General features: G+C 34.4%; 1 protein-coding gene and 1 pseudogene across 1 annotated transcript in view; both read left to right on the top strand.

Moving 5' to 3' along the window:
* The window catches only part of LSAMP (limbic system-associated membrane protein), a 293,017-nt gene that overhangs the window by 146,147 nt on the left and 136,539 nt on the right, over positions 1–10,331 (top strand). The window lies entirely within an intron of this gene.
* LOC105288429 lies at positions 1,664–1,988 on the top strand (annotated as a pseudogene).

Here is a 10,331-nt window from a genome sequence, read left to right on the forward strand (position 1 = left end):
AAGAAGACATAAGAAAGGCATTGCACAACTTTATAGCAATGTATTTAAGGCACACCTCAAATCTTTCATAAAATGAGCCAGTGTGTGTGTGTGTGTGTGTGTGTGTGTGTGTGTGTGTAGGAATAAATAAGCAAAAAAAAAAGTGCCTTCATCTCAAAAAATATAACAGGCTAAAAATGGTTATTGCTACATTTTTGTCTATAGTAGAATTTTTCTTCACCCCTCCCATTCGGAGACAGAGGAGTCCTCCTTCCCTCACTCTACTTTTGGGAAACCTGGCCAGCATACACCTGAAAATGCTAGACAAAAGTTGGAAGTGACATAGAGGCTATAGACAAGGAAGGACCATCCATAATTAGGTGATAATTCAGTTATAGTTGGGAATCTTATGGTTTAGGAGAGCATGTTCTATGCTACAAGTATGGTATCTATGCTACAAGTATGGTACCAGGGCTCTGAGGTGAAAGCTAATTAAGTTTACTGAAACTATACCACAAAGGCATCTGAGGTAGACATGGAAAACACAAATTCCTCAGCTCCTTTGTCCTGGCACAGAACTCACAGTGGTGACATGGTTGTCATGTAATTGCAAGAAAACTAGTGAATTAGTGATTATTCCTAATGTCCCTTTGAAGGTGAGATAACTCTATCCTGTTGCCGCAGCTGTATTGGAGTTTAAGTTTTCCCAAAGAAGAATAAAAAAGTAAATACATTGGTGATGAGTACTCAGGATGCTCACAATGCAGCTTGGGGCTAAGATGGAATTGACAAGGCATTACTATGACCACATAGTGCTCAAAGTAAAAGTTCTCTAAACAAATAAGTTCTATTTTCTAACATAAGCCATTTGTATAGTGGTTTTAACTATTGGGAATAGATGTGGTGTGTGGTGGACTTCTGCTTCTATCATCAGTGGATCTTCCTACTTGTCTGATAGAGTTTTGATCTCATGGGTACTAGACTTCTTCAAATAAAAATACCATACTTCCATGCCTATCAACAACAAAAGGAAATCATAGAAATTCAATTCAAGATTCAAAGATTGAGCATGAGCTAATGTACCAAGTTATAAGAGAAAATATCAGAAACATTAAGAAACGAACTGGTGGAAGGGTGATGCCAAAGTCAAGTACAGAAGGCCTGACATAAGTTACCATGGACTAGATGGACCCGCAGGGTCAGAAGCCAGCAGAAACCAATATGGTAACAGGATATAGTACATTTAGGAGGAAATAATTATGGAACTACTTTAAGAGACTAACCCAGTGTCTTCCTCTTTGATCAGAAACTATCATAAAGTAGCATCTAATAAATGCTGAGCTCCAGAAAGAGAATGCCTTTTTTTATCCAGCCATCTTAAAATCATATGTTTGGTTAAAAACACATTGCCCTTTATTCTAGTTTATATTTGGCCCTGACATTGAAAGAGCTTGGCTTTAGTGCAGCTGAGTGTTCTGTCTCAGTGCTACAGCTGATGCATCCAAGAGGAATATATCAGACTCTTGCTCTTTTTCCAGTCCTCTTTCTCTGTGCATTTGTCATCTCCGTTTCAACTTCCTTGGCCCCTTAACTAAAAAATAGTTTGGTCTTTTCCAAAGTTCAAGTGTCCAGATGGCTGGACTGCAAGACTCTCCTTGCTGCTGCCGCGTGAAAGCAAAGTACGAATTGCGTACTTTGGAGTCATGGCAGGACAGGCATTTAGAAAGTTTCTTACTCTCTTTGACCAAGTATTAGTTGAAAGGAGTGCTTCAGAAACTGTAACCAAAGGAGGCATTATGCTTCCAGAAAAATATCAAGGAAAAGTATTGCAAGCAACAGTAGTAGCTGTTGGATCAGGCTCTAAATAAAAGGGTGGAGAGATTCCACCAGTTAGCCTGAAAGTTGGAGATAGTCTTCTTCCAGAATATGAAGGCACCAAAGTAGTTCTAAATAACAAAGATTGTTACTTATTTGGAGATGGTAACATTCTTGGAATGTATGTATACTGAAGTAAATCACTGTTGAAGTGGTATCATGTAAAGCTGCCCATTCCACTGAAGATCTGAAATCTCCTCATGTAAATAATTTCTATGTCTCTCTTTTGTAAAAAACTAATGATTTCCAAAAAAGAAAAAGAAACTTGGTTACTTTTACACATTCTCAGTTACTTTTAAACAGGGATACAACCATGGGGAGCAAGAAGAACTTGGTATTTCTCGTTGCCCATGGTATTATCCCTATATCTGTATATCTGGAGGAGCAGGCAGGTCAGTTTCAACCCATCAGTATGATGAGCTCACAGAGCTATGTACATGAACATCCAAGGATAAGGAAATGGAAGTAGGGTGCTGTCCTTCAGCAAAGACCCTATGTGGAATGTCTGCAGTAAAACTGTGCTCTACCTGGCCACCTAGGTGCCAGAGATAGATGAAGAAAAGTTGCAGATCATCCAAACAGGCAGGCTCAGAAAACAAACAAATAAAACTTCAACAACTATAAGTACCTTATGAATATAATATGCCAGCTGAGAATAAGGAAGAAAGATTAGGAGATAAGGCAGAAAATAAACAATTGAAAGTCACATGCACAAAATATTCTTAGATTGTTATGTGTAATACAAAAGAAGTAAAATAACTAGGGTGATTTAAGAGGAGGTCAAGGGCCCAGGGGGTAGTTGTTTAGCAAAGGAGCTCAAGAATGGCCTTTTGCAGAAGGAGACATTTGACCTGAGACCTAAAAGATAAAAATGACTGGAATGTGTAGAAAATGGCTCAGGATGAAAATTTGCCATAGAAAATCACCCAATAATCAAAATTGATTGCACTAATTCTCCAAAAATAAAATAAAACAAAACAAGTGTATATGAGGAAAAAATGGGCAGGAATTGGATGAGGGGATCTGAGAGGCAATCACAAAGACATGCTCCTGTGGCCGTCATTCCTGGAGGATGGGTGAAATGCAGTGGTTGAGAAACAGCTCTGAGAAAGAATCAAAGAGATTTAAATTGCAACTCTTTCAATTGCCAGCTCTCTTGATGACTGTGGGTAATTTATTTCAATTCTTTAAACCTCACTTTCCTTATCTATAACATGGGGTTAATGATGCCAAGATTAAATTAAATAATAAAGCATTTTACATAGAAACAGTATGCAATGAGAATTAAGTAATGGCATTTCTATTATAATAATTATCTTTATTTTATCTGTTGTTCTTTGCTTGTACGTATCTTACTGTCACATTATCTTCTTCCGAAATCTGGTCCACTAGAGCTCAGATTCTAAACAAGCTTACTGAACCTGAATAAACACTAGGACTTTTGGAATAATCAGAGAAGAAGAGAGGCAGAAATGAACTGGAAACCAAATGAATGAAATATCCATTCAATAAAATCTTGTCTTTGTAATATGATTTATTACTTATGAGGATAAGTGCATTTGGAAATCCTCATCGTTTTAACTAGGGCATCTTTACAGTTAAGACCTGATTCAGAAGAGACTGAAATGCTTTTGGACTTGACTATGTGACCCCAAGATTTTCTCTATTTCACACTCAAATGCTACTGTAAAATGCTAGAATAAAATGAGCTTTCTGCATAGCTTAATCAAAGGCTCCACCTGTACATAGAGAGAGCTTCTCTCTGAGCTTGCTCATGAACACTTTCCTAAATGTGTAGTTCTGAGGCAGACCCCTGACAGTGGCCCTTCCATTATCCAGCTCCCCGCTTGGAGATGCCTGAATAAGCTGTAACGTGACAAGAATGCACAGAAACACAGTCGGAAGTATGTTACCTGTCGAGGCTGGCTCATTCCCAGTTCATCCCTCTCTCAGTTTATTCTATTCTCCCACCAGTTAATTCACACATTGTTATCACACTTAATTGCCAGTTTGTCAATTTTAACTAAGTCTGTTGCAGGCATGGGTTATTAGGCAATTATTTTAATAACTATTTTTAAAAACTTTATACTGTGCATACAGTAAAGATTAAATACATATGTTTTAATGAATTAATAAAGTGAACATACTGTTACCGCATTTCATGTTGAGAAATAAAACACTACGAGATCCATATGACTCCCTTGTGCCTTTACTCATTATTACCTCTCCCAAAAGTAGCCACTCTCATGATTACTTCTTTCACCAGATATAAGTTTTCTCCCCTACTTTTCTCCTTCCCTTAAATAAAATAAGATTCCAGAGTATGTACTATTTTATGTTTGTCATCTTTCATTCGGTTATTGTATATACGCCATTTACACCATTATGTCATCTGCAAATGATGACAGTTTTGTTCCTTCCTCATAATTCTTATAACTTTCATTTTTCTTGCCTTATTGCATTACTTGGAAGATTCAGTATAGTATGATTAGAAGGGATAGCTGAAATTCTTATCTCATTTATTTCTCAGGGAAAACTTTCAATATTTCATCATCAAATATAATTTTTACTGTAGATGTTTAGTTGACCCCCTGTATCAGATTGAGAAAATATCTTTTTATTTCTAATTGCTAAGCGTTTTTATCATGAATGATAACTAAATTTTAATAAATCTTTTTTATGCATATATAGAGATCATATAGTTTTTCTTCTTTATTCTGTTAATCTGATAAATTACATTGATTATTTTCAAGTGTTAAACCAACTTTGAGTTTCTGAGAAAAAATATAGCTGGGTTTGAAATGTTATCTATGATAATATATATTATTTTGATGTGTTAATGTTTTATTTTTGCATCTATATTTACAAGAAAAATTGGCTTATTATTTCCCTTGCAATTTTTTTCATCAGGCTTTGTTATCAAAGTTATAATGACTTCAAAAAAGTAATATTGGAAATGTTCTCCCTTTTTTTAAATTCTCTGAAAGAGTTTTTTCTTCAGATTTTTTTTCTGTGCTTAAATGTTTGCAAGAATTCATTAATGAAGGGTCTACAGTTCATTCCGTGGGAAGATTTTAATTAAGCACTAAGTTTCTTCAATAGTTATTGGGCTATTTAGATTTTCTGATTTTTCTTGTGCCAATTTTAGGAAATTGTTTTTCAGGAGATACATTATTTTGATCCAAGATTTCAAATATATTGACACTAACTTGTTTATATCTAATTTTTATATTTCTAATGTCTACAAATTCTGTAGTATTATACACCTTTTTATTCCTTATATTCACAAGTGTTGAGGGGTTTCTCTTTGCTAATAATCTCACATGTGGTTTATCAATTTTATTAGTCTTTTTAAAGAACTAATATTTGGCTTTGTTTATTTTCTTTGTAGTATACCTGCCTTCTGTTTTATTAATTTTTACCTTTTGTTATTTCTTTATTTTATTTGGGTTTTATTTGCCATTCATTTTAGAGCTTCTTGAAATAGATTTGTATATCAGTTCTAACCTTTTGAAATTTTTAAGTATATGTAAAGATATAAATTTACTTTACATATTAATTTAACTATGTCCCTCAAGTTTTGATATGTCTTGTTTTCATTGCTATACTGTTTAAAATATTTCTAATTTCCATTGTAAATTTTTTGACCCATGACTCATTTAGAAAGGTATTGTTTAATTTGACATATTTGTATTTTTTTCTGGTTACTTTTCCATTATTGATTTTTAGCTTAATTTCACTATGGTCAGAAAGCATAGTCTTTGAAAGATTTCAATCCTTTGAAAGTTATTGAGTCTTGCTTTATAGCCAAAGGTATGGTAAATTTTAGTAAATGTACCAGGTACACTTGAAAAAAAAAAGTCTTATGCTGTGTTTGTGTGTAGTGTTTTATATAGATCAATTAAGTCTCTATTAAATTAAAATTTCCAAATCTTTCATTTACTTATTTATTTTGCCTTTTTATTTTATCAGCTACTGAAAAAGATATGTTAAAATAGTCTACGTTGTGGATTTTCCTATTTCTCTCTTTGGTTCTGGCAATTTTTGCTTTATATATTTTGAGACTATGCAATTAGGTGTATCCTAATATAGGATTGTATATATTCTGCTTATTATTTTATTATTATAAAATATCTTTGTTATCTCTAATAGTAACCCCTGACTTATTTTTTACTTCTAGTATAGCTACATTAACTTTCTTTTATTTAAAGTTTGCATGGTATACCTTTTAAAAAAAATCTGTTTTTATATTTAAAATATACCTCTTTGAAACAGTGTATCATTCAGTATCTAGTTTGATGACATATCTTTTAATTATAATATTCCATGTATTTATATTGAATATAATTATTGACATTTCCAGCCATCATATTATTAGTTTTCTCTTTGTCCCATCTATTTTTTTTTCTTTATTCATACTTTCATTTGGATTAATCATCTATTTTAAAAATGATTCCATATTTGTTAGTTTGTTCATTCTATACTTTCAGTAATTATTCTTTTAATGGTGACCATGAGTAATACTTAAAGCTTACTTTAAATTAGTACCTTTACCACTTCCCATGCGAAGTAACCCTTTAACTTCATTTATCCACCTCCTACTTTTATTCTATAGCATATTTTAATGCAATATATATCTTAAAGCACTATAAGATGCTGTTTTTGTTTCAGACTGTAAATATTCAGTTAGCTTGACCACACGTTTACCCTTTAGGATGCTTTTTATTTCTTCTGCATTACTGTGCTTCTATATAGAGTCGTTTGCATTCTGATTGAAGAACTCCTGTTTATGTTCCTTTTAGAGTTTAGTGTAGTTCTCCTGCTGATAAATTTTCTATGTTTAGTTTGAAAAAGGAATTTACTTTTACTTTCAGTTTTTAATGAATTATTTCACTGGTATAGAATTCCAGATTAATGTATATTTTCCTTTAGTATTTTAAAATATGTCATTCCATTGTCTTCTGTTTCCACACTTTCTGTTTAGAATTCATCTGCCAGTCTTATTATCACTGTTATGAAGGTAATGTGTCTTTCCCTACTAGGTGTTTTTAACTTTCTATTTCTCTTTGATTTTCAGTAGTTACAGCATGACGTGTTTAGGTGTGGTCATCTTAAATATACCCTTCTTTATGTTTATAGATCTTCTTGAATTTATAGTTGAATCTTTTGTTAGTTTGGGGACTTTCTTGGTAAGTATCTCTTTAAATGTTGAGGCTGTATTATTTTCCCCCTCTCTTCTGCTTCTAAAACTCAATTACATTTATCGTAAACTTTCTGTCATGTTCCATGTATCTTATATAACTTGCTGTATTTACTTTCATTTAAAAAATTATCTATACTTAAATCTGATCAATCTGTCTTCTGATGCTCTACTAATCATTACATCTATCTTTTGAGTATTGGTTCAAATTCTGAGCTTTCTAGTATATTTTATTTAGAGATTTTATTTATTTGTTAAGGTTATCCAAGTTGTCTTCTATTTTCTTGGACATATTAATTATAAGGTGTTAAAATCTGCGTCCGATAGCATCAATACCTGGATCACCTATGTGTGCTTTTTGTGGAATTTTTTGTTATATATTTTCTCTTAGTCACTGATCATTGAATCCTATTTCCGGGCATGTCTGATAATGCTTTATTGAATACTAGAAATTGCATTGAACAATGTTAATTAGAGACCCAGGGTGATGCTATCTTCTTCCAAGAGGATTTGTTAGAGCATGGGCAGATCAACTCAACCCAATCAAAACTGGTCTTTTTCATGTTTGTTTTTACATTTGGGGCATAATCTTTCAAAGGTCTCTGCTGAAAGCATGTGCTGTGTAATAGGGCCCCTTTGCAAATTTAAGTGCAATCTTCATCACTCAGTATTATGAGAATGACAAAATCTGCTTAGATTTTTTAGCTTCATTGCAGCTATTTTCTTCCTGGTTTCTTGGCATCTTGCATCATACATATACATCTTAGAAGTTGGCATGTGCCTTTAGGGGAAATTTCTTACAGATCTCAGGATTGTGTCCCCTCATATCCTAGCTGCTTTGGTAGTACTATTTATGTACGTGTGTATGTATCTGTGTCTCCCAGTACAGGGATTACTACTTTTTCTTGGGCTCTTTGCCCCAAATTTTGAATCTACAAATATTCCAAAGGTAGGGAGGCAGGGGACAGCTGCAAATATGTGACTTATCTCAATGGTTGCCCTCTCTTCTGGGATCTTAACCCTTATCCCCAAAATCCATCTGTCTGGGTTGCCTTCTGATCATTTGAAAAGCTTTGTGCATTTTTTAAACCCAACTTTTATACTTTTTCTCAACAGAAGAGTTAATATAACACCAATTACTTTGTCATACCTAGAAATGAGAAGTCTCATGGCATTAATTTTTATATTGACTGTGATCCTTTGTTCAGTCAATATGTATTAAATATATAAGTAGTTTTCAGAGAATGTTCTATTTAAGAGTTTGAGTTTTAAACAGTTTTTCCTTCAAACTCTTATTGTAGTTAAAACTTCAGAAGACTATACTAGCAGTGCCTTAACAAAAGATGTAACTGAATTGGATAGGTATAATGTTAATAAGAACTCGAGAGCAAAATTTGTTCTTGATGATCCATCTGTGAATAATTGAGAGACGTCTACTTGAGCAAGGAGTTTCTGTGACAGTTAAGACTCTATTAAATTGAAACTGTTTTTAAAAAGCAGTTAAGTAATTTTATTTCTTAAAGCTGAGGTCTGAATTCTTCTAAAGTTTCCAGTCACTTGTGAGGAAAAAGTTGTTGGACTCTAGGACCAGAACAATTGATGGCAAGATATTTGAAATGTCACTCGTTGTTCCATTTGTGTAAGCATGATATAGTAAAAATAATATTGCACTGGTATGAAAGTAATGTGAATCACAGTTCAGTGGCTCTGAAGCTTCAGAGTTGTGTGACCTTTGGTAAGTACTTTCTCCTGCCTCTCATCCTTCATATCTTTGCAATATCAGCAGCCTGATAGAGCCTAGAAAGTTATATTACAACCTTCAGTCCTCCACATAGGAGACAGAGACCCATGATTCCCAGCCCCCATACGTGAATACCTGATAGATAGGCCTTTCGTCTGAGCCTTGATCCAGATTAATCCTAGAAATGCTTCCAGCAAATTGTATTTTATAGATATTTATTGAGCACCTACAAATGAAAAAAGATTTGTCTTTTAGAGATATATGTGAGCCATTATTTGGGAGTTTACAGTTCAATAGCCAAGCAGACAAGGCAAAATAAGGTAAGAATCATAACAGTTATAAGGAAGCTACTGAGAGTACTCAAGAAATGGAGCCCATATCTGGTTAGATATGCCACATAAGTATGCCACATAAGTGGTAGATATGATTACTTCAGTGTTGGCAGAATAGGTACAGTGGGGTCTCATAGCCTTTGGAACCCACCATATTTTATTTCCATCAGGAATAATTAAACTGTAAGAGGGTAGAGTTGCAAGAGCTGGAACTTAGTTGATAAATTCCTCTTTAAAGTTTCAAATTGACAGTCACCCAAGGGTTCAGTGTGAAACATGAGGCAGAATTTCAAATAGGGAAAACTGTTGTGTTATTGATAACGATGCATGTATCCAAAGAGACTGTCTTTAATAGCCTAGGGTCGATATGTTCTTACTTTCAATGAGAGCTAATACCTCACCTTCAGTCCTTCATCTCTTCAGCAAAACCAGCAAAGACGTTCTTACTGAGAAAAACTTAGCACAAACTGTAAATGCCTTAGCCAGAAGCAGCTTTCTTCCCCAGAGGGCCCCTGACAAGACTGTACAGTCAGCAATTCATCATTACCACCAGCCGTCATCCTCATTAAGTACTATAGGAAAACTCTATTAATGATTGTTTTTAATTCTGCACTGGAAATCTGTAGATTTGATTATGTATTATTTCTTCTTAAGAAATCCCTAGATTTGAGCCACCAGGACAGCTTCTGGGAACTTGTTCCTAAATAAGCCTGTTACAAGGAGATGCATTCTCCCTAAGGGAGATAGAGAAGCAGTTAGAAGCAGTTTGTGAATTTCCCCAAAGGCTTGTTTGAGGACTGATTCAGACATTCTTGGCAAAGTGGGATCCTCTAAGAGCTACCCACAACTCCAGATCCTGTGAAAGGCTCCCCGGAGACAGCAGTGAAGGCAGATGAACAGGAAGCTCTAAATCTCCATATGTGCAATTTAGTTCCAGTTTCAGATTAGACCTGAGAGGCTGAAGTAGCATCTCTTGGGCAAGTGCCCATTTATGTGAGAACAGCTTAATTAGAGTATGGCACCTGAAAATCTCAGAGGGGCTCAAGAAAGTAAGATCCGAGGGAGTCAAGAGCAGACAGCTGCCTGTCATGTGCTCAGAGTCTAACTGATTTTAGGGGATAATAGTCAGTCTAACAATAGGAGCAAAGCAGTAAGAAACCAGCATCCAACTTATTTTTTCATTGTGGATGGACACTTCAATTAG

Source organism: Pteropus vampyrus, unplaced genomic scaffold (assembly GCF_000151845.1).
Source record: "Pteropus vampyrus isolate Shadow unplaced genomic scaffold, Pvam_2.0 Scaffold1, whole genome shotgun sequence".
In the NCBI taxonomy this organism is placed as follows: Eukaryota; Metazoa; Chordata; class Mammalia; order Chiroptera; family Pteropodidae; genus Pteropus; species Pteropus vampyrus.